This window comes from Vidua macroura, chromosome 2 (genome assembly GCF_024509145.1).
Source record: "Vidua macroura isolate BioBank_ID:100142 chromosome 2, ASM2450914v1, whole genome shotgun sequence".
Lineage (NCBI taxonomy): Eukaryota > Metazoa > Chordata > Aves > Passeriformes > Viduidae > Vidua > Vidua macroura.
In genome coordinates, this window is record NC_071572.1 from 63,921,642 (window position 1) to 63,946,394 (window position 24,753).

Below are 24,753 nucleotides of genomic sequence, written 5' to 3' on the forward strand. Positions count from 1 at the left end.
ACAGAATTAATTTTGAGGCTTGGCAGGGTTTTTCTTTGCATTTTGCATGTTTATTCTTTTCATGTGTTCTGCCTGCTTGAGAGCACAGTTGTTCCTAGAAGTTAATGAAATTTAAACAAGAACAAATGTAGTAAGATTTTTATAGTTAATTTTCCCAATTCTACTTTTAGATAAAGTGTATCAAAATTCAGGATATTTGTTAATACTATACTTAAGTTATCCTAGCTTCAAATATCTTGGTATTTCATAATGAATATTTTAATCAGGGTTTTTCATCTTGTCTTTTTAGTCTCTAGGAACATGAATTTTGCTTTCCTTTTGTAATTATTTCCTTTTTTGTGTGTATGTCTGGACTCTTATCTCTTCCATAGAGCTGAAGCACTTAATAGCTGGTGCCTGAAAAAGATTTGGAATAAGTGAGTGCTGCTAGATCCAGCAGACAATGTTCTATTGCTGTAAGCACCAATCAGTTTTATGATCACTTTGTCAGCTGTTGAAAATATGATGCTGTGGTTTGCAGAGTAAATTTAAATAAGGCTATACAATAAAAATTCACCTAAATTGCTTCTGAATTAAGCAGAATTCTCAGATTCTAGGGGCAGAAGCAGAAAATGTGGGGAGATATTCCTGCTTAAGCCTCTCCCTTTCACAAAGGAAAGCTGTTCCATGCAGAAGTTGTACTTATTTCTGAAGTCTGAGCTTTGTTAGACTAACTTTTGCCTGAAATAAATAAAAATCTCTCCTTTACATATCATGTCTCCATCTTGATTGATTTTATTTACTTTGTTTTTTTTTGGGGGGGGGGGGGCAGTGTCATGTTCAGTCCGTTCAAAACAGAGAGATTTCCTCTGATCAAATAGGTTGTATTCTACCGTTTGTAACTTTGGCCACACTCAGCTTCTCTGCTGGTTTGGAACTTAAAACCAGAGACATAATTGACCACTAATGAGATATGACTAAGAGTTATGTGCCTTATGCCACTAATAATGTATGACTAAGCATTGCGTGTTTGTTAGTGTTCATCTAATTACAAATTTGATATTTATCAATGGAGTATTTGATGAATGTTGTACCGTTTGGGATAGCAGTTGAAGGAGACTTGTTCTGAAAGCTGATTGTGAAAGATGGTATGAAAGTAAGGACATTTGTTTCTGTACTTGTGCCATTTATATAAGGTAAATAAATTCCTAAAGGGAATGCATAGATCAAACCTGCTTTTGGCCGTTGATCTAAAACTCTGACTACCATTTAATTTTTTTCTGCCAGCACTAAGATTACAAAACAAAATAAAAGAAACCCAACAACTTTTCAAGCAGGATTTAGAACCTGAAATACAAAGAGCAGGGGAAGCGTTCTGTCGTGCAAAAGCTCAGATTAGAACATTAAAGGGATTCCTCTGGTCTTCAATACAGATTTGAAGTTAGGAGTCAGATTTATGCTGTTCTGAATTGCAGCCTAGAGAGGAAACATACAGATGTTTCTGACTGTGATGGAGATACTAGTAACTGAATTCATGCTATGCAGCATGATACAGAGGACTCAGAACTTTGGTTTTGACATTTATAAAATATGATGATGGTCATTTTTCTGCCTGCTATTACCTTGATGGTTCTACACTTTGGGACATTGCCAGGTTTGGAACAATACCAGTTTTCATATGAGATATTTTTGCTTGTGGTGTTTTCCCTCTACTCTGCCTTTGCTTCATTGGTGTTTGTTTTTCCTGGAGGTGTTTAGTGACAACTTCAGCAAAGAAATTTCTCAGCAAGAACACTTGACATGGTACAATGTCCCTGTTTAACTGGTTCCCGTGAGTGCATTTCCAGGGCCCTGGCATAGGTACTTCGCATCTGAAAATAAATGGATGATGGAGTATTCATCTGGAGGCTGGTAACTGGGGTAATTAGACAGTGTAACAAGGAGTCCATGATATTGATGTGTTTATATCCTTCTGGTGCATATAAGACAAGTAAGAATATTTAATTATTCAATAATTTGACTTAAGAAATCAAAATAAATTAAGAGTAGCTGATTACTATGATGGACTTCTGGATGATTGATAAAACCAAACACTATTCACAGTCTCAGAGGTGCATCTTTATGTATTTTATTGATGAGAGAAATAAGCGTCTTAAATCTGGGAGCAGGCCAGCAGCTGTGCTGGCTCAGTCCATGGGATGATGCATCTCCCATGCATGACCAGCCAGCCGTGCAACATGGCCATGTGAGGTCTACTGCCTTTCAGGGAGGCATGGGTGGCAGCTGCAGTGAAATGCAGCAGGAAACCAGGCTCATTTCCTTAGATGTTACTGAAAAGAAAGGTCCAAATCTGGTTGATGGGTGGAAAATCACCCTGTTCCACCTCTGTGGCTGTGAGCATGGTGGCATCACTGTCTGGCTCACAGGAGAGGCTGGGAGAGAGCTCTGTGTGGTCCTGCCTGTGGCCCCCAGAGGGATTTTGGATCTGGTTCCTTTTTTGTTTTGTCCAGGGCCACTGATGAATCCCATGACCCAGGTCTGCCTCTTGTCCCCAGACCCTGGGACCTGGTGCTGAGGGCCACCAGGGCTGCTGGCTGCCTTGCTCTGGTGAGCAGCTGGCCCTTTGCTGCTGCCTGACACTGGGTGACTCGGGTGCCCAAAAATACTGTGTGTCTTTGGCAGTGCTTTCCTGAGGAATCAGGTCCTGGAAACCAGTGTTTGATTTGCCTGCTTTTTTATCTAAGGTGTTAGCTCTACAGGGGAGATGTTAGTATTTCTAGTAGCTTGTGACAGGAAATATCGCCTTGATTTCTTGCTTGCACAGCATAATGAAACAATGCTGTGATGGCCCAAGACCTTTAGTAGTATAATAACTGTGGTTTTCTGCACAGTGGGGTCTTAAACATGGTACATATGCCATTTCTTTTGACAGACAGAAAAAGCTGAGTTCTCAACTACTGAATGCTTCTTTACATACTGGGTAATGTGCTGGTGGTAAGAAAGATTTTTAGCGAGAGGTTAATGAAATATAATGAATGTGGATACCAGCCAGGCCAGCCAGAAAGGTATTTGCAACAGTTCTACATGTAAAACAACATGAAGCATATGCAATGCTTTCCTTTGTTACGGGAGGAGAGAAGGTGACAGCCACTAAGCAAAAGCTTGGCTGTAGAGGCAGTGGAAACAGTGGTTTGTCTTGGGGTCATCATGCTGCACGACTGTTTCAGAGGCGCTGGAGCAAAGCTGGGAATGGCTTGGATTTGTTCTGCTGTATGAAAGCATGGAGAAATGATGATCCTGAAAAATGTTTAAACTAGTGGAAACTTTTTATTTTTACTTTTTCTATGACAATTTTAAAATTTAAAACTAAATTTTAAAAAATTGTTGCAAATTATATTTTAAAATTAGGGAGGAATTGCACAAATTTTATTCATATTACCCACATTACTGCAACATCTCACCCTTCAGTGAAGGCTCCTGTATGCATCTCCTGAGTGGAGAAGAGAAGAATGGCTACGTTAATGTGTTGCAGTAAAATGGGAAACTAAATTGACGGAGGTCAGTGGTACAAGCTTTTGTGTATCAGGGAAGTGTAGAAACCACGCGAGTTCTGCGAACAGCTCAACTTGATTCCCTTCAGGACGTTCTTCAGAGTTTGTGGATTCCTTTGTGTTTTGTTCTCGTGTGGAAGAAGGGAGATGCTTGTGCAGTGACCAAAGCTAATGTGCTAAATGGAAAGTCTTGGGAAAGGTGAATTTGAGGAAAGTAGGCACAATATTGTTTAACTGCCTATACCACATTACCTTCCTGCTTCCCTCTTTTCAGAGTACTGGATTGTGTTGCTAGCTTGTCTGTACCAGTGCTGCTTGTAGATTACACACTTTTTTTTTTTTGCCTTCTATGCTTGCTTCCAAACACTTATCCTTCTGTCCTGATCTACACAAGACATATAGGCACTTCCAGCTTACTGTGCTCCTACTTAGTGTTTAAAAGGCCTTAGTCTGGATCTAAGCTGAGGTAATTTTTCTCCCAGATAAATAACTTAAAGGTACAGGTAATGAAATAATCATGTATATATAAGACACCCTAATTTAGTAGAGCCACTAAATCTACTTCATCAACTATTTACTAGTATATTAAGAATGCACATGCATAAAAATAGGCTGAAGTCTCAGCTAAGACTCTGCCCGTATTTTTCCTAATACAAGTATTTAGATAAAAAACTTAAGTGGCTTGAAGTGTTAGGTTGGCTGATAACCTTTTTCTTAACAGCATGGGAAAATTATGTGACCTAATTGTTACTCCTATAGGTGCATTTTAGCTCCCATACTTCTTCATAAATTTACCATGCTAACTTAAGTCAATAAATGAACTCAGATGAAACTTATTAAAATCTAATTCTGTCCACATAATTAATTTAATGACATTTTATATCCCTAGAACAAGCATCTCTGTCATCTGTCCTTGCAAAGTTATGGATTATAAATCTGGCCCAAGTATTTATGCTGATAGTCATTTTTGTTCTTCTCTTGCTCAGAGTTCATAGTATTTTTTTTTTAATAATGGCATTATGGAACTTATTTTAGCCCAGTATGAGCATTTGAGTTATTTACAAGCTGAGAGCCCTTGTCTGGTACTATTAGTGTAGTTTTTTGAAATAAAGTAATGAAATGCTACAGTTTACTGTGTGCATAGAAACAATGTGAGTATAAGTAGAAGTAAGTGAATTCTGGAAGTAATTACTTTCAAACATTGGTATGCACACCCAGTGCACTGATCTGTGTTAATGTGATTATCTCTAGGCAGTGTCTAAGTACTCCAGCTCCCTTCTGTGGAATCTCTAAGTTTTCCTCATTGTGCAAGTAGATGAGGCCACTCTTGTCATTACACTCTGTGTCTTGTTCCAGAGATGGGGGCTCTGCCTCGTTGTCTCGTGGCTTGCTGAGTGTGTTCATGCTCTGCTTGTACTCCTCTAGGATGTGAAAGTGCAGTTTTAGCTGGCTGTGTCAGTGCTGCCTGGTTCTTTGTTCACTTGTTGCTGCCTTCTTCTGCAGTGATTTGTGTCTGTACTCTTTGCAAGATCCTTTGTGGCTTTAGATGTTACAGTTCCTTCGTCATTCATTACTGATAATGTTGCCTTCTCCCCATAATCAGTGATGTGTCCTGCTTAAAACTTAAAAGATTATCTTCCTTATTTTGCTTCCTCTCATGCCAGGTAAGGAATCCTGGCAAATATCTCTAAATGCACCTGTTCCCCTCTCTATTAAGGCTCTGTTATGTTAAGGCCTGAACACAGCTTGGCTGAACTGCTCATGGTCTAAACCATTTCTCTTTCATTCCCAGAAAAGATGCTTCAATGTAACAGGAAAGAGCATGGAAAGGCTGGGAGCAGGGGCTGGGTTTATGGCCGGGGATGGGATTTATCTGGCCTGTTTGCCCTGCTGCTCCAAGACAAGGGCCCAAGGACCATAACTCCTCATGCTGCTGCATGGGGTCTCATGGCTTTAATGGCTGTCCTGTCTGTAAGCCACATGCTCTCGTGTACTGCAAATATAATTACTAAGCTTTTGGGACAGATGCTGTCATCTGGGTGTTTAGGCAGTCTCTGGCACAAATGTAGGATTATTACAGTAGAAACAGTGTATAATTGTCAATGGATTTTATAGAGAGTGCTTTATCTAGTTAAAGTTCTTTAACCAGAGCTTTAGCTGAAAGAAAATAGAAATACAAAGCTGAAAGAGAATTGAAAATGTTATTTATTTAAGAAAAATGAATTTTAGTATGGGCTTTTTTTTAACTAGTGCATTATGTTGTATGTTCTTTCTATATATTATTTTTATTCCCAGTTATAATGTTTGGAATTAAACTAGACAGTAAACTCTCCAAAGCACAATTATTTTCCCAAATGTATTTGTCTTGCAAGTAGCAGGCTTTCATCTTAAGAGAGCAGCTTCTTGCATAGAATAATAAAAAGCAATAGTAGTTACTTTTGTTTGGAAGTAAAGCTGAAAATTATGTGGACTGTACAGAAAAAGTGTAAAAACAGTAGGCTTTGTTTATGATCTCCCTTCCCATGTGCTAGCTTAAGCTATAAGCTACAAGTATAGTTGTGGTCTGTGGATATACTGCTTTAAAACAGATACGAGATCACATCCTGTTGCATCTATTCAAATATTTTTATAATCATTAGTTTTTATAGTTGTAGATTATTTTAGTAAGAGTTTTAATCTACTTTACTCAGATTCCATTTTTTACTATTGATAATGTTGCCACGAGCTTACATGTATTTTGACATCACAAATGTGACTCTGTCTCTTATGTGATTGTCTCCGAGGTTGTACATGGGTCCTGATGAGGGAAAAATAATTTTTTATGTATAAAAAGATTTATTACATATGTGGAGTTTGTGTGTTTGTGTTGGACAGATTCTTAAAGTGTGATCTTCATTTTCTGCAGCTCTGCGACCTGATATGAGCTTTCTAGTTTTCTCCAGTATTTCTTTTAAGTTAATCACAAGTCTGCAGCTCTTCATTGCTACAAGGATGCTCTTGAAGCTGTGATTTGTATTTTTTTCAGGAATAGCATTACTAAAGTTCTTGCTTCTTCTCTGTTTTGTGACCCATTGTTATTCATATGTTCTTTTCTCTGTTCTAATTTTAAAACCGTCTGTGTTCCAATTTGGCTGAAGTGTTCAATGTATTCCTTTTTATGTTACTTAAAAGTTTTTATATTTCTTAGTGGCTTGATTTCAGAAAGAGGTCTGATGGAGTCAGCTGGCTGAGAAATGGATTTCTGCATTTCACAAGAGAACTTCCCTACACTTACTTACAAAAAATTATTTCTTTATTTCTCCAGCACCCCAATTTGAAATGGAAATGAAGTTCCAAATGTTCTGTGGAATCCAGTTTCTGAAAAATATATTTCATATGTATAAAGCTAAAAAACCTCCAAACCCAAACTCTGATGCTGTTTTAATAATTTATTTAACATTTTACTTGAGATATTTTCAACCAGCAACATTTGCTAATATTTGCTAATATTTTGGCCCCTTTAATATGATTTTGTTTTCACTGCTCAAAAAAGTGTAGAGGAAAAGAATAAGTACCTCTACAAACAATAAAGTACAGGAGACTCTCAGCCACAGTGTGAGAGTACATAGAAAAAGAAATAAAGCATCTGTTGAACATTGCTTTACCTAAAAAGCCATGTTTTGGTAAGAATTGTTGTCCTTGTGTAGCTGGTAACAAACCTGAGAGTCTGTGCCTATCCCTGTGTCGTTTCAGCCATTGCTGCTCGGCATTCAGAAGCCTGACAACACTTGTGCAGGTTGTGTAGGCACAACACAGTGTGTTTTGTCCATGTAAATGTGCTGGGTATTTACCTGATTTGTGGATAGCTTTTAAAAATGCTTGGGGTTCCCTGCTGCTGTGGCCTGGCTCCCATGGGTAGAGCTGTATGCTTGAAGCGTGCTGAAGTTGAACAGGCTCATCTTGCAGGATAAAATTTCAAACCATGTTTGGTGTGGTTAGTGTGGGTCCTGGAGCTGAGAAAAAGGAGGGCTGTCTCTCACAACAGTATTGCTTTATCACAGAAAGATAAAAATCTCCTTTTACACCCCCAAATGTCTTTCTTGGCTGTAGCCATGCAGTGTGTCCTCAGTATAGCAAGCTTTTTGTGCTGCCACTATGGGCTGTAAATTCCTCTGATCTGTTACTGCTGCATTTAGCAGTAACAGTACTTTTAAATCAAATGACTTCTGAGTGGTTATCTTGATTAAAGCACTTGAATGAATAAACAATTCAGTGGACTTAATAGTAAGGAAGGAAATAGATCAAGTGGAGCTGTAATTCTTGAGAAAATATATTTTCCTCAACTTTTAATTTTATGGATTCTTTAAAAATATGTTTAATCACAATGTTTTCACAATGTTTTTTGGTTTTTTTTTAATATTTTTTGCAGTGTTTTTTTTAGTGTACTAAAATATACTTTGATCTGTTGCTATGGTATTTAATAGGCAATTCTGATATTTTGCCTACAGTATCTTTCCATAATGTACAGACTAATGAAGATTTGCAAGCATTCATTTCTTCTATATTTTCTCTAGAAAATGTGTATGAAATTTAGAGCTTAAACTTTGTAGCTCTTTGTGCTGGTTTTGCATGGAGAAAGATGAAAATTAAGATGTGTAATGCTGAATCACCAGTATGTTTTAATTTTCAGTCCTGAGAAGTTGTCTTGCAGACCCTTGTACAACAGCAAAGAGGGGACAAAATCACAGGCTGGGTAGGTTGGAAAGGGCCAGAGTGGGTCCATCTGGTCTGACTGCCCTGCTCAAGCAGGGTCATCCCAGAGCACATGGCACAGCGCTGTGTCTAGACAGGTCTGAAATATCCCTAGTAAGGGAGACTCCACAACCTCTCTGAACAACCTGTTCAGTGCTTGGTCACCTGCACAGTAAAGAAGTTCAGAGTATTTCAGAGAAGAGCAGTTCAAAGTGGGGATTAGTTTTACCAATTCAGATGGATCTGCTAAGGTCTGGTGATGGCATGTTCAGCTATGAACAAAGGAAGGAAGCATCAACTTCGAGTTCTCTCAATGAAGAATGTGGGGTACCTTGTTTCTTGCCTTGGGAGATAAACTGTGCTATTAAAAATACATGTTCAAGCAATCAAAGAGAGAGAGTAACAGGTTCCTTCCCTTCCACCCCCCACAGAAATATCTGATCTTATTTGACTAAGATAAGGGACATAATCCTCATTCTCCACTGATATGAACAATTTAGGGAATGTCTAACTTGTTCAGAGATGTGACAAAATGGAAAAGATAAAGGATACATCCAAAACTTGGAGCACTCCTCCCCCTTATAATTCTGTGCCTTTTGCTAGAGCAAAAACAATTTTGAAGTACTAGTGAACTTAGGAGTACAACACCAAATTTAAACAGAAAAAAACAACTCAGCAACCTATTCGCTTTCCCCAAACTATACCATTTTTTAATTACTCTACTCTCCAGCAGAAGATAAATAGCTCCTGAAGATAAGCAACATTTTTTATTGAATTTTGCCCTGACAAACAAATAGCTCCCTTGGAGTCCAACCAGGTTCTGGGATGAAGATAACTCTGTACAAGAGAAAATTGTGCCTGCTACACAATGAAGAGGTGATGTAATAGACAATTAATACCCAGTTAATTAATAATAAATTGCTGACAAGACCAGGGTGCAATCAAATAAAAGGAAAGCACTAGAAAGTGAAACAAGTGAGAGGAGTTAACATGGAATTTTGTACATATAGGTCTTACTCTAAATACAAATTATAGAGGAATCAAAAGAACATAATGTGTAGAGGAGTCAGATGACAAGACTGTTCCCTCTGATTCCAGCCTTTCTCCTGAAAAAATCCAGTGAGTGTTTTTAGCATAGGGCATTTGTGTATTGATGATGTATGGGTGGGAGAAGAAAACAAGCCTGACTCAGGGTAGAAAGAATGTAGATATGTATATGGATTTTGTGTGTTGCCATAAAAGAAAAAATCAGATGTCAACTTGAATGAAAAGACCGTGTTTTTTAACTTCTATTATCACTCTTGGGATGTTATTTGTAAAAAGGTTCGGTAATTGTGATAGAAAGCTGCCTCTGCAGTAGCTCCTCTCTGATCCTCTGATCTGAGGATCTCTCAGATCCTCAGGGATCTGGCTGCTTGTCTAAGATGCTGAAGACTTAGGTTTAATTCCTCTCTAGTCTGAGAGTGTTATTTCAGTTTTGTTTCTCAGGACAGTGCTTTAGGCACTGATCTAGAACATATGCTGAACTGGATTATTCTCTCATTTGCTGTAATTGACATTAGAGTCTTCATTTAACTGTTTCAGTATGAGCTGGGGACAAAACTTGTTGCCACTAACCCAGGTGTAAATTTCATGCCTTGACCTAATGGAGTGGTCCCCAATGCGAAACTGGAGGAGGTACATTCAGTCTGTTCTCCTGTGCACTGGGTAAATGTCCTAATAGCTCTGGGGATAGATTGGGATGAGAACACAGTCTTGGTAAAACCACAGTGATGGCAGCACAACTGATTTTATCATCAATTTATTATGATTAGCTCTTTGCCATATCTGTGAAGATGCCCAAGAGGGGAAGCAAATAAGCAAATATTTATTCAACAGGGCATAAAAATACTTTCATTCTCAGCTTTGATAATGACCATGAAATATCCATCTTGAGTGGATCCAATGTCCTTTTTAGCTGATGCAACCACTAAGCTGGGAACTCGTCCTTGCGCAAGGAGAGCTGTTCTGGCACAGGTCCCTGTGGGACCTGGGTGGGAGCCTGGGGCAGAAAGGTGTTCTTGTACGGGATGCTCGTAAATGATCTGAAGATGAGTGAAAATAGATGCACCCTTGGCAAATTATGATTTGAGAGCTCATTATCTCTTTGTGAAACTCATTTTCCAGCCTACTGATTAGGCTTATAAAAGCACATTTTTAATATGTCTCCTGCCCTGTTTTTAATTCCCTGGCTGACACTAAAGAAAATTCGGACCAACTCTCAGGACAATTTATACTCTTCTTTTATCTTGATGGCATATTGATCCTGCTGAATGTTCTTTCTGCAAAATAATGAACATGCATCTTAAATGCAGTTCATAGGGGTTGTGTAGTAAGCTTTTTTTCTTCCTAGGGGCAGTTTGCTGCATTTGTATTCTGAGAGCAGGTGCAACCTAGGAGGAATGGGTCAAGGCTCTTCTGTGGAAAAGTCTTTCTGATCTCTTTCACTCTTTTTTACTCCTTTATTAGAATTTCCTGACATTTAATGGATGGTCTTATTGTTTTGAAGTTTTAATCTTGCATTAAATGATAGAAAATTGTCCTACTAACTACAACAGTGACTGTATTTGACTGGGAAAAATCTTATCGAAAATGGTCTTAGAAATCTGACCATGAATTGACTAACATGGGAAACTCTGCATTTATTCCACTAACACTGCGCTTGCTTTTTTTTTTTTTTTTCTTTGAAAATAAGTAGCCTAAATCCCCCCTGACTCCAAAAATAAGAGACTTCCAAAAGAACCTTCTAGTGTAATGTAAATCAGGCTCTAAAGCTGAAAAACCCACTTATGCCAAAGGAGACATGGGAACTATTTGGCATGGGGAGCTTTACTGGTGTATTAAAGTACATTAAACTCTCATCCTACCTTACTTGGTGATTGCTTTCCTTCTCGGAGAAGCCCCAGGCTGTGGGTGCATACATGGTCTGCAGCAGTGCTTGGTCAGACAGCCCCTTTGCAGAAGCTGGGACTATCTGCATGCAATTTTTCACCACTGTGAGCAGGGCCTGACTCTCTGAAAAGGAAATAAAGGTCTCAGGATTTGTCCCAGGAATAATGACAACTTCAGGCATATTTCTTTGCAATGCAAGCTAAAGTACCTGTATTTTTCCAACAAATAATTATTGCCTCATTCACCCTACACTCTGGAGGCGAACAGGCTCGCAATCATATGAATGAGGTAATCTTTCAGCAACTTAACACTAAACTTGAGAACAGATGAAATAAGGAAACCACTTAGAGGAAAATGACCTCTCTGTGATAGTCCTTTCTCAGAAATAGAAGATTTGCTGTTCAGCACCAGCAAGTGTGTAGGGAACCAGCTGAATGGGAGAATCTGTCCACTCCTCTAAGTACTTAATGGGACACTTATTTCCCTTTTCTAAAGAAAGGCTGGTGACATCTGCATTTAGTTGAAGAAGCTAATGGCAGAGGGAGACAAGGAAAAAGACTATGCTGTAAAGCAAGAGGACCAGGTGAATATTCCTTTCAGGTCAAAAACACCCTTTCTTTCTCACCTGAGGGATGAGGGGGCCTCTGCAGATTAAAAAAATGCTTTACCAACTGAAAAATTAAGAATAATCTAGGACAGGAATAAAGACTGTGGGTTTGGCTGGGAGCAGGAAATGTGTTCATAAAGGAGGGTGCCTCAGTTGTTACATACAAATGTGTAGTGTTTAGGATTCATCTAATGCTACCAAAGAGTGTGCATATTTGGAAATTGTAGCCTTAAAAACAAACTTGCATCTTGTGTGTGAAAAGTGTAATTCTCTATGACTGGAGATAAGATAGCAAATGGTAACATGGTGATTTTTTTTGTTGTTTTTGTTTTTTTTTTTTTTTTTAATTTGGGACAAAATAAAATTTTTCCATATAATCCAAAAGGAAGTTGAATTCCAGATTTATTTTCACACTGAGCTGTCAAGCTTGAAATTGTCAATGTGAAAACTCATTTTCAAGACAGCCACAGGTGAGCTAAGGTAATCTGTGGTGTAGATGTAGATCAGATGTAGGATCTGGCAGTAGGGGCTTAAAAATCTAAAACTAAAAAGCAGAGTTGTGAAATAAAAAGGAATTTTCAATGAAGAAATAAGCTGGTTTTAATGCTGTTCTAAAGCATAGGGAGTACGTACTTGTTACCACTGAGCAGGCAGGTTTACATAAATCCAGAGAAGCTGAAGGAGTCTTGTGTATATTTTTTATTCCAATTCCCAATTTATAACCACAGCCATTTCTAATTCACATTTACCTATGGTAATACTAAAACATGTTGATCTCTTGATGTATATTGTTGTGTGCTGGTAAAACTAACAGGGATTTGTCTATCCCAGTTTTGTGGTCTGTACCCAAATGGAACTGATGCCAGGGTTATTTACAATCTGTTCAGGTCACATTTTTGCCTTTGGTAAAACTTTACCTAAACTGGATTTGGGTTCTGTGGTGTTTCAGTGCAGATACACTTTCATGATAATTTTTCCCACTTGTGCTCCCTGTTCTGCTAACAGTTTGCATTGGAGAGATTTAAATTACAATTGCTATGGCAAGATAGAAAGTGAACAAGATGGTTTTGAGGTTAAATACTATTCAGTTAAAACTGGTGTGCACTTTCTCTAGATGCCGATAATGTAAACAGCCATGACAATTTTTAAGCCATGTGTTTGTATGAGTATATTTGATTACAACTAGGGAGGAATCTCTCATGCAGTATTGATTTTTTGCATTTTTTTTCCTTGTGGTTACAGCACACATTGATTAGGTACAGTAAGAATCATATAAGTTGTTAATCCAGTTTAGCTTGGGTGTGAATTAAATCTGATCTTTTAGAAAATAAACTTGGGTGGTAATGTGAATTGCTTATGTCAAGGGGCTCAATGTGGACTTAATACTGAGAATTGCCTAGAAAAGCAAGTGTGTATGGGAGGGTTTAAATGCAGATGAATACAGCTATGAGAAACACAAAACAACTGTAGAGGGAGTGGAGGGCTGTTTGGAGGCTTCCAAAATTTCACTGTCAGAAGAAATGAATGTGGATGATGACGATGATGATGTCTTGGGAGGAAATCCATGAGAATAGTCTCAAATATAAGCCTATACACAGATATATGTCCCAAAAATATGCCAAACTTTGTCAGGTTATTTTATCAGAAAGATCTGCTTGTTTGTGTTTTGACAGCTGAGGTTGTTCTTTTAATTATCCTTTTTCTTTCAGACATATTTTAAACTTTTGATGTTGGTATATATGCTACAAAAAGTATATGACTAGAAAAAATTACTTACTTAATTGTACCTAAAACTTCCTCTGTTCCTAAACAATGGAGATGTGCTTTGGCTGAATTGTTCCATTAGAAGGTAATTTAAGCTGCAGAACTCATTTCATGGACACTCCAGCAATCAGTGTACACCTTCAGAGCTCATTTCCAAAAAATCCACAATCCCATTTCACAGAGCAAAGCATTTAACTTTTAAATTAGAGTGGGAATATGACTTATGACATTGAAGAATATTTTGTTTTGAAATAGCCTCTGTGCTTCAAGCTAGCAATCTAGCTGAGGTTTGTAGAATTTCATATAAACAGTGAAGTTCTGATGTGGTCTGTGTTTGGTAGAAGCATGCTTAAGATAATTCCACAGCTATCTATTAGAGGATAATAGTGATAAAACCCAGGATTTTTTTTATTCTGGTTAATAATAAAGGATGATCTTATCTATCTTATTTTTATTAAGGTAATTGCAGGTTTGGCAAAATATGTAGTTACATTGTGGGCAAAACAGCAGTAGAATTTGGCTTACACGTGGACTGGTTAAAAATCTTTGGACATAACATTTTATTTGAAATTTGTTCTTCTCTATTGAGTTTTTCTATTCTCTTGCAGTTTCTCTGTCTCCTCATTGGTATTTAGATATGTGTAGCAAGGTGTGGAGGCTTTCTGAGTTCTGGAGAAGAAGGAAAAATAAATGTTTTTCTTACGTGTTATACCTTTATATAGGAAAAGAGAAAGTTCTTTAGAAGCTAATTCATAAAATTAGTAATCAAACAGTGTCCAAATCTCCTTGAAAATTATGGTTTAGAAGAATCAGCTTGTCTGATTTCAAATAATACATAAAATATGAGTGAGATGGGCAGAGGGATTTGTGGAATGGAGACAGATTTTTAATTTGGAAATGAGCAAGACATCCCCTAATGAGGTACATTTGGAAACTTATTGTGATCTATTCATAGAAGTGCAGTCTTATATTTGTTCTGGCCACAATAACTTTTGGAAATTATACTGAAAACTTTCAAAACCATTGAATATTATACAGGGTGAATATAGTTTTCCTTATGAATACACTCTTAGATTAGAGCATCAAATATTTGGGGGCACATTCTCTCAAGGGTTAATGTTGAAATAGTCAGGTTTTTTTGGGTTTTTTTCCCTTGTCAAAGAATTCAGGGATTTTTTTTTTTAATGTAAAGAATAGAGGAATAGCACATTATATAGCAGGGGAATTACTGAATTCTCCATAGAGAACTTGAAAAAGAAAATTGGATTTTTGAGTGCATGTGGTATATCCTTCAGGTCACTTATAAGTACAGTGTTATAGCAGTGAAGGGCTTATTTTTACTAAGAACAGGGATTTGTTGATTGATAACTTCCTGTAAACAAGAGTAGTTAATTAAACATGAAACATGTTGGGCTGTTTTTCACCCTGCCTATGGGGTTTTAATAGATTGAGGAGAAAACAGCTGCCCTTCCAGGTGGCAAAAGCTGTTTGGGGTTGGGAGCATCTAGGTAATCCATTTCCCTGGGAAGGTTAAGGTGAGAGTTGCTTGTCAGCAGTGACTTTCACAGGGGAACACGCTGTGACCCGCTGGGATGAAGGCGATTCAACCGCGCTGGGCTGTGCTGCCCAGCCGGCTTTTAACCACTTTGCTCACACACGTGGGCACGTGGAAGTGCGCTCACCTCAGCCAAGCTGCTCCTACAGCTTTTGGGGAGAGCTGTGTCTCCCAGAAGAGCACAGCCACAGCCCCTCTGTGGACAGCTGCTGGTGAGCAGCTCCTTGAGTAAATCTCACATAATAAGGACCTGTCCCGCAGTCTTGTGCTTTGTCTCCTTTATTTGTTGAAAAACAGTCTGCAGAAAGGGAAAGGTGGGATGACACCTGTGAGGATCTCATTGTATACATAATCCTGCAGAGGGAGGAAACCCAGAAGTTGCAGAATCTGTGATTGCTGTCAGTGGAAACAGAAATTGCATGGTGATTTATGATGGTTTGATGCTTTCAATAATCTGATCTGAAGACCAAAAGGCAAGGGATGGCTTTTGTTATTGGACATGTCTTAAATGATAAAACAACATAAACAGAGATTCTTATTTTGGAAGCCTACTCAAGGTTAGACTGTTCTTTAAATGCACTTGTTTGTGAAACTGATATTACATAAAGAAATTTTAGTTTGGGTTTGTACGATGCTTCAGTGTTAAGAGGAAAATCTGCTTTCCTCTGTCACTGCCCTGACACTGGAGAATGATGATGAGGAGGAGGTGAGTCAGTGCATCATGATGGTGCTGGTTCTGCCATGTCTGCTCTGTGGGGCCTGGGTTGCCATCAATGTACACAGTGTGCTCTGCAGCACTTTGATGTTTAAGAGGAGCTGGCCAAAGTGAAGGAATGGCAGAGGCAGGGCTTTTCTATTCTAAAAACTGCCCCACACCCCAACAAATCCAGGCACCTCAAAGCTGTCTCTGTGATACAAAAGCCTACAAACTACTGTTTTCCCTGGCCAGAGGTGTAACAAAAGCTTCCAGACATAGATGGTTACGATATAAACTGAAGGGAGGGGGCAGAAGGAGGAAAAAGTCTAATGCCAGAAATGGGAGTTAAACACCCCTCCCCCCCCAAATTCCAGAAATAGAGGAGTAGATATTGTGAAGCAGGCTTAGTTTCTAGCAGCTTGATCTTTGCCTTTGTGTGCACTTGGCTTTGTGTGCATTGATGTCCTGTTGGTAATTATCATTCTGTTGTCACCTGTATTCATGATGACACCCCCTATATCACATTTTCATCACAGCGTGAAAAGTCACTCTTTTTGCTTTTGTTTTGTTTAGTACTATGAGTTTAGCCCAGAGCTGAAAAAAAAACAACAGACACTTCTCACAACACACAATGGTACATTGATAACCTTGCAGTTTAGTTACTGATCCTATCTCAATTTTCTTCCATCTCTCTCCTTCCTCCCACCCCTCTTTTTAAGCAGACAAGGTTTTCCCTCAACAAGCTGATGACAGAATAATTTCTCCAGGTTGATTATTTGCCTCACATGGTCCTCTGAATTTCTTCATACAAGCGGAGAGAAGCAGATCAAAAGCCTCCAAGAAAAAAACAGGCAGAGGATTGAAAAAAACCACCATAAAGAACCTACTCAGGTTTCATTCTGATGATGAACAGGCTTGTAAAGTATTCTGAGACCTGTCAAATTTTCCCATCTGAAATCCAGACCTATTTTAAAAAGAATTTTCATAATGAGTGTCTCTTTTCCTCCATCCACAGGCTCAGAGTATTTTCTGAAAAAGTTCTGCTGGGCAGAAGAGTTGAACAGTTGATCACATGCAGGAGCACGGGATAGATGGAGTACAGTTGACTCAACAACTACAGAGGATTTGGGTAAGTGCCCACTATGTCAGCCAACTAGAACTTACTAAAATATTGGTTAATATCACAGTATTCATTAATTTTAAAAGGAAGTTCTTGGTTTATCACCCGTCAGACAAATTTAACTTCACTAGGAAATCTCAGTGGTAGTTTGTTGGGGAAGAAGTATGCAGGGAATGGCTGCATACTTCATGAAGGTGTTAGCATCCAACTGGGCTTGACTTTTGCAAGTTAGCTTTTACCTAAGGGTACACAGACCAGACCCATGTTATTAATGTTAGGGGAGGAAGGTTATAAGCCCTGTGCAATGTGGAGGCTATCAGTGTATGTCAAACCCACTTGTGTTGCTTTCAGGAGGGAAACAATTACTTGAAGGAGGCAATGTTATCCAAATTGTGTTGTCAGGCAGCCTGTTCCCACAGTCATTGCATTGATGGAGGAAAATTTTGATAAGCAGGACTTCTTATCTGGCTCCACTGCAGTTGAATGACGGGAGTTTGTTGATTGGAAATGACATTGTTTCTGGTCACAAAGCTGGCTGGACATGGTAATTGCACCACCTTTGTTTATTTTTAAAGTAATGATAACAGCGATATATTCTTCAGTGAAGATCGCAGGGATCTGAAATCAGGTCTTTGGTTAAGCTGATGAACTGATACTGTCCAAATTGACATAGTTACTATAATTGCCTTGTGTACTGTGGGGGAAAACCTTAAGAGCTGCAGAAGACAGGAATGCTGGCTCTGCTTGCATATTCTTGATCAAAGAATGGTTTTACCAGTGCATGATGGTTTGTTTTCTTTCAACTAGATCTTCAGCAGTACACCTCGGGCTTGTTTTACAGATTGGCTCAAAAATTATTTCAAATCTTGTTTTAAGTTCCAAATGGCTACAACAAGGACTCGAAACATGATGAAAGAAATAGCCATAAGTGAATCTCTTCTGTTTCACAATAGAAATAGTTTTTCTTTTTTAAATATAAATTTGGGAACAGAATCTCTTTGATTTCATAGTTTATGAAATCTGTGGTATTACATACTTTCTTTGACCAAGATATTGGCAGCATTATTTACTGCTAATTTGTTTAACTTCCAAGTATTAGATAAGGTTGTACTCTACTGCAGCATTATTCTCCATCCTTACTGCTTAGTTGTTGTTTCTAAAAGCGAGGAAATTGAAGTAATCATGATGGCATAATCTCTTGGTGCTTTTTGTCAGCGATATCTTATTTTACTGGTAACTTTTCAAGCTGCAAACAGATGGCTACAGTATAATCTACTTGCTAGTGACATCAAGCATTATTTTACTAAGATTTATATTTATATTGCTCTCTTCAAAAGCATAAAAAGTGTAATTAAGTAGAATGACAGTCTTTTAGATTTTTATCTGCCCATGTGATTGCAGGGCTCTGGGGTCAGGCAATAGGATTAAGAGCATCTCATCACTAGATCAGTGTGTTTGAATCCAGACCATGGTTAGAGGTGACTGAAGGCCAGTAGAATGTGATGACACTTCAGGGGCCTCTATCAGATGATTTGACAATCTCTGTAAATTTGCTAGCTGGTGGAACCCCTATAATGACCAGTGTTCTGAGAAGGAAATCTGTAGACTGAATGTGCATGTGTGGAGAATGTATTTAAGCTTAGGAACAGTCTCAGTTCCAGGTTTTAGGGACAGCCTTTGTATGCTACCTGTGCAGGGGACATAACACGGCTTTTACTTTTGTGTTTCAGTCCAAGATGATCCTGGACTTGCCTTAGTCTCAGTGATTGTCAAATTGCAGTGTCTCCACTGAAAATGAAAGAGAAACACGATGTAGACCAGCTGCAATAGAGCTAAATGGTCCCATTTTTCCCCTCCCTATTGGATTAATTAGAGAGTATCTTAAACACTGTAGTTCTGTTCGTTACAGATACTTCTATATGTGCTTGCCAGCCTGTAAGTGAATGTGGCACAGCTGGTGTTTATCTGATGGCTCTTGTTTTGTAATCAGCTTGTTTATAGTATTTTGTAGCTGAAGCAAGATAAAGAAAATCCAGCATGATTTTTATTTTGGTTTTATGATGTGAGGCAGAAATGCAGTGACCTCAATAGGGAATCTATCAATATTTTCAGTTGGTTTATGTTCTTGGTGTTTCAGCTGAATCCACTGAGGTTGTACTAAAGGGTTTAACTATAAACCACAAAATTAAAGAAAAGCAGAGCACAACAAGCCAAATTATGTGGATTTTATTGATTAAAAGCACATCTTGATTTGTCATGAACATCCGAATGTGAGCTAAAAATTATCTTTTTAGACTGGTCACTGCAGTAGTCTCCAAATCTTATACTGAATTACCTTTCTTTTTTTCTCAGGTATCTTGCTGATGTCAAAGTTTTTCTGATGCAGTAGACAATATGAAGAGTGTGGAAGTGAGAGGATAATCTGTTCAAAATTGTTTAATTCAGGTCCAAGGCCTTGACAATAAATCGCTTCCTTAAGACCAGTTTTCCTCACAAATCTGCTTTCACTGGCAACATTCTGTGCTTTGTATCTGCACGAATGTCGTGTGGGAAACACTGGTTAGTTCATGCAGGTTGCAAGAATAGAATAGAAATGAATTTTTGCTGTGAGGCTCAGGAGATGAAATTTTCTGCATTTCTATATGTGGAACTTAAAACTGATTTGAGTTTTCACACTTTATTGAGGTATCTGTGTACCATGGATTTGAAAACGTAATTTCAAACAGAGACTTACATTTATTAGCTTAACTCTCAGATACATAATTATGTACTTTTATTGTATGATATCATTAGCATGATTTGAAAAATGCTAGCATTTTCTTAGGTTGTTAAAATAAGTGCTTGGCAGAGAGATATAAATATACTGTTGAGGCTGCTTTTGTGGGACTGCAAAGCAAGTACTCTGGCAATATTTAAACTGTTCAACTGTTCAACTGTTCCATAACTAAGCAGAGCTATGGTGAAAATAATATGGCACAGTGTAGGGGGAAGATATCACATTTGAAGAATATTATTTCACTAGTGGATACAGGAAATGCTAGAATAAATCTGCTATTTAGCACAGAATAGAAGGTAAACACACTACACCATGTCCTCAACACTTGCAACTGAATAAATTTATAGGCCTAGTAAGTCAAGATATCTGGCTTATTCAACATTTAGATTTATTTATAATTTTATAATTGTATTTTCCCAGTAGTCTGTCTCCTTGGAAGAAGATATTATGCTCCTTTGTATAAATCTCCTGGAAATATTTCATAAAGGTGTAGTATTCACTTGATCACCGTTCACTTCTTACATTTTAAATATACAGTTAACTTAGTTTCTTTTCAGACTACATTAAAAAAAAAGTCAGTGCATCCAAGGATTGGTTGTAAAAATAAAGACATGCACGTATACTAAGGTACAATGTTAAAAAGTTTATTAGGAATGTTTTGAAGTGTTGGAGGGTAGTTTTTTTTTTTTTTTTTAAGAGCTTATTGGCAGTATGGTACACTAATTAAATTTCCCTAGTCATTAGGCAGGTGGAAAAACTGTCTCAGCTGGATTTTTGCCTATCTGAGGGTGTGAGATGAAGCTCCAGATGGACCTGCGCTAGTGCCTCTCTCTAAACACACCTAATTTTATAGATTCAAGAGCTGTAAGACTTCTCTTATTTACACAACATACACATTTATTTCTCACTACAGTCATAAGATTCACAAAAAATACTGAGCTGTGAATTCTGGAAGCAGATGTAGGTTTTCACCCTTTTGGTGTTCAGAAGGGTTTAGAATTATTATTTCATTTCAATTGATAAGCACACTATGTATTGCTTCCATATAAGTATTTTATGATCTTGAATATGAGTTGCCCATTGTAGTGTGCGGGTGAAAATCTGAGGTCTTTCAAATTAAAGTCTAAAAATTTTGATGCGGCTTCCTTTTGTGGAAACTTAACATCTCTTTCTCAGATCCTTTGGCTTTTTTGTTCTGTGAAAGAGATTATTGTAAAAAGACTTGAAAGTAACACAAAATTCTTTTAACTTACACTACAATTTTTTAAACTTCTGAACCAAAGCAAAAGCTCTATTTTTCAAAAACTGCAAAAATTTCTTCAGTCTCATTTTCCTTGGACAGTATGGGTACCTACTTGATTCACAAAACATCTTGGCATTTGACACTTTGGCTATGATTTAGAATTGGTCAGGGAAAGCTCCTGTTTGGTTCTGGTAGTATTTTGATTAAGGAGGTGTTCCAAGCTTTGACCCAATATTTAATTACAAATCTAATATATTATGGAGCTAATTCAGGATTCTTTCTGAATTATTGAACTGAGGGCAAAAATATGACTAGAAAATACGTACAGGTCATTCGGAGGCCAGATAATTGATGCTGAAGGCAAGTCTCTGCCCGACCGACTAATGTGTGTTTTAAAATCATGGTCTTTCTCATTCAGTCCACAACTGCTGTGTTCCAAATAGCTACGAGAGAGATTAGTTTACTTATTTAAGACAAAAATATTTTCACATTTTCCATGTGTGAACAATCAGCTGGTTTTGTACATCCTGAGGTGCACTGATTTCTGATGTTCTTAGTTTTATTATTTCCTCATGTACGTCAAATTATTACATTTGCTGTGAGCCCTTAAATACTGTAATTTTGGGAATATACAGGCTGTTCATAGGTTTAGTAGGAAACTTGAACTTCAAGGCTCATGTGTGCGCCTCTGTGTGTTTGCATTTTTCATGTACATATATGTGTGTGCATGTCTGTATATATTTATTTTTTCCATTTTGCAGGTTTCTCTAGGTGTCAAAAATGTGATGGCACTATGGGGTCTGAAATCACAGAGCACTCTAAAAAAACTACATGTGTTTCAAAGTCTCAGAACCAATGATTATCCACAAACATAGAGAAATATTGCAGTTGAAATATGTCTTAAAGTTCTTTGCACCTCAGTTACCCTTTTTTTCTGTTAAAAAAACTTTTTAAAAAGGGCGATTATCACCTTTTGATAGGCTTATCTTTAAAACAGTTACTGTAAAGATCTAAGTCCTCTTTCATCTGCATCATGAGACCCAAGGATATAAAGTGGAAGGCGATAGTGAAAATTATCTGGATAATCTATTTCAATAGGATATACAACTGAAAAGAAAAAGTTCCACTGAAGAACTTGAGCTAGAGAGATATTCTTCTGGTTTGTTCACTGGGTTACTTTTAAGTGATGGCAAACAGTCTCGTGTGTGTTTAGAAGCACAGTGGTTCTGGAGGACCTGACAGTGGCACCATAAATGCACTTCACAACTATTCACATCTTCGGTGCACATGCAGAAGCAGGTGTGGCAGAGAGATGAATGCAAGCCAGAAGGACAAGGAACTATTTTGTCACAAGATGACTGAGATGGACTTGTTGAACTATGTAATGATAATTTGAAAATATTTTTGTAAGCAGAAGTAATGTTCCTATTCCATTACTTGTAGATGCCTGATGAACATTGCTAGACAACATTTAGGCAGTTACTAGGTATATTAGGCATGTAAGATAACACTTATAAATGTGCCAACAGCTTATTATGTGCTCATCACATCTATAATTTTCTTTCAGAAATTTTTGTTATTACTATTAACTATTATTTTTGAAAGATGTATCCAGTCAGAAGGAATGATGCTCACCATATTCTGCTGAACTGCTGTACCCTGTGAATTAAAAATAGAGAATAAGCAGTGGACTATAGGAAATTCTTATAAAATACAGGAAGACTATTTGAAATAATAATGTACTTAGAAGTTGCAACTGGCTCAAAAATGCAATTCAATAAAAATGTAGGGCTGAATCAGTGAATGCTGTTGACAGTGGAAAATTTAAGATCTTTTTAGAGAGGATGGGAGAGAAGAGAAATGAGTATCAGGTCATGACAGAGGAAAGAAGAGGGAATTTAAATCAAACTACAGCTTCTCAGTGGAATTAAATTCCTAAATTGACTGCAAAAGCATGTGATGTTTAAATCATAAACAATACTTGGGAATTCTCTGAAGGTTTTCTGACATGGTGAAGTTTATCAAACCAGGGACGAGGGTTTCATAAAGTGATAGCAATTAAAGTGAGGACTGCCTGTTGCAACTCTGACCTCTCTGTACTCTTCAGTGATGTGCAGCACAGAACAGTAGGGCCTGGGTCTTGGTGCATCAGTGAAACATGGTATGGGTTTGTTGTTTAAGAGTTTAATGAACAGAAAGGGTCAGATTTCCCTTGCAGCATGTGTTGACGTCTTTTTAATCCTGGATATCTTCTTAACAGCCAAATATGTTTGTTGTAGATCAAAGAAGCATTTTTTTTTTTGAAACTACCAAGAGCTGCATTCCGCAGAAAAGGCATACTAAGAATTGCACACTAAATGAAGAAAAAAAGGCAAATATCTTCCTTATGAATTTCACTCCACGATTATATATCATCCCATTCCTGACACTTGCATGCTGTCTTATGATTTTGTACATGGATTTTTAGTTTCATATTTATATACCAGCAAGAATATCATGTTCCTGTTACTATTTTGATAAAACTTTTATACTTCTATAATTGTATTAAATGGTCAGCCATATCGGTATGGTACAAAATTTTTGGTTAGGATGCGTTATACATTTTGGGGGGCTGAAGTTCAGAAATTTCTGTTGAGCAATAGCTTGCTAGGGGCCTTTAAGACCAGGCAGGAAAAGCAAGAATGGCTGCCTTAATTGTGCCTGGGATGGGCAGATCAGTGATGTTGGCCTCTCAGGATGCTTTCTAGCCCTGCAATTCTCTTGAAAAATGAAAAATAATGCATATTCCTAGCTTATTTAACCAAAAGCAGCAGGAGTCAGCTCAATTGGTGATGTGGATCTGCATGTTGATTCATATGCAGATGAGTCAATAGCCAAAAAGCAAGTAGGACATTATTGGTTGTGTTAAAATCTGAATTGTTCTGAATACCGCTGGAGAAATAATGCTATAAATACTTAATATCTTAATTCAGATTTGTTCCTTAGCAATCATCTATCCTTCCTCCAAAATGCAGCAGTTTAAGTTATGTTTAATAATTAATATTTTAGAATTTATTATGAAGTTCTGCTTTTCATCTAAAATAATAATTACAGCTTCATCAGTGACATCTTTCATTTAACTCTTTTCAAACAGTTTTTTTTACTAGCAGAAAACCAATGTGGATGATAGAAAATTAAACTCAGATTTAGATCTTGGTAAATTGCCCTTGATGTATCCCATTATAATGGACATCAGAAACCAGCCCATATACAAGAGAACAGCAGTAGCCACTTTATCGATATAACTGCTGTATGTACAAGCAGAGGAAAGGCTCCAGAACACTGGAGAAACGCCAACTTTCTGAAAGAAAAGATGTTTCTTCCAAAATAACATATGCATTTTCATAGTAAACAAACAAGCAAAACATTGCTGTGCTTCATCTGAGAGTGACGGACAAGGTGAAGAGATCATGAAAATACAGAGGTTTCATAGCAACCCAGTTGGAAATTTTATTTTCTTTCTTATGTTTCCACAATTCTTCATCAACATTAGCTGCAAGTGCTGTCAATCTCCACAGGAATCTAATGGAAAAAGTGTTAAGTGTCAAAGAGTGCTTTTGTTTGGAATTTAGTATCCACCTGAAACAAAAAGGAGGTTGCATTGTTACTGTAACTCACTTGTTGAGAAAATTGTAAAGAGCTAGGTGGGAGAGCTGCTTTTGGATGTGATAATAGCAAAAGTTATGCCTGACTTCCCAAATGTGCATGCTTAGCTGGAAGCTGGTGTTTCCAATTCTGCATTTTATTCCGTGTACTTCCG

At 37.6% G+C, this 24,753-nt stretch overlaps 1 protein-coding gene across 4 annotated transcripts in view; it reads left to right on the forward strand.

The window, feature by feature from the left end:
* The window catches only part of ZPLD1 (zona pellucida like domain containing 1), an 81,021-nt gene that overhangs the window by 23,861 nt on the left and 32,407 nt on the right, over nt 1–24,753 (forward strand). For 3 of the 4 annotated variants that reach the window (XM_053971901.1, XM_053971898.1, XM_053971900.1), the window contains exon 2: nt 16,831–16,944. The gene's annotated coding sequence lies outside the window, so the exon portion shown is untranslated. Of the gene's footprint in view, nt 1–16,597; nt 16,707–16,830; nt 16,945–24,753 lie in introns of those variants that run through there. The other variant, XM_053971899.1, reaches the window with a different exon arrangement.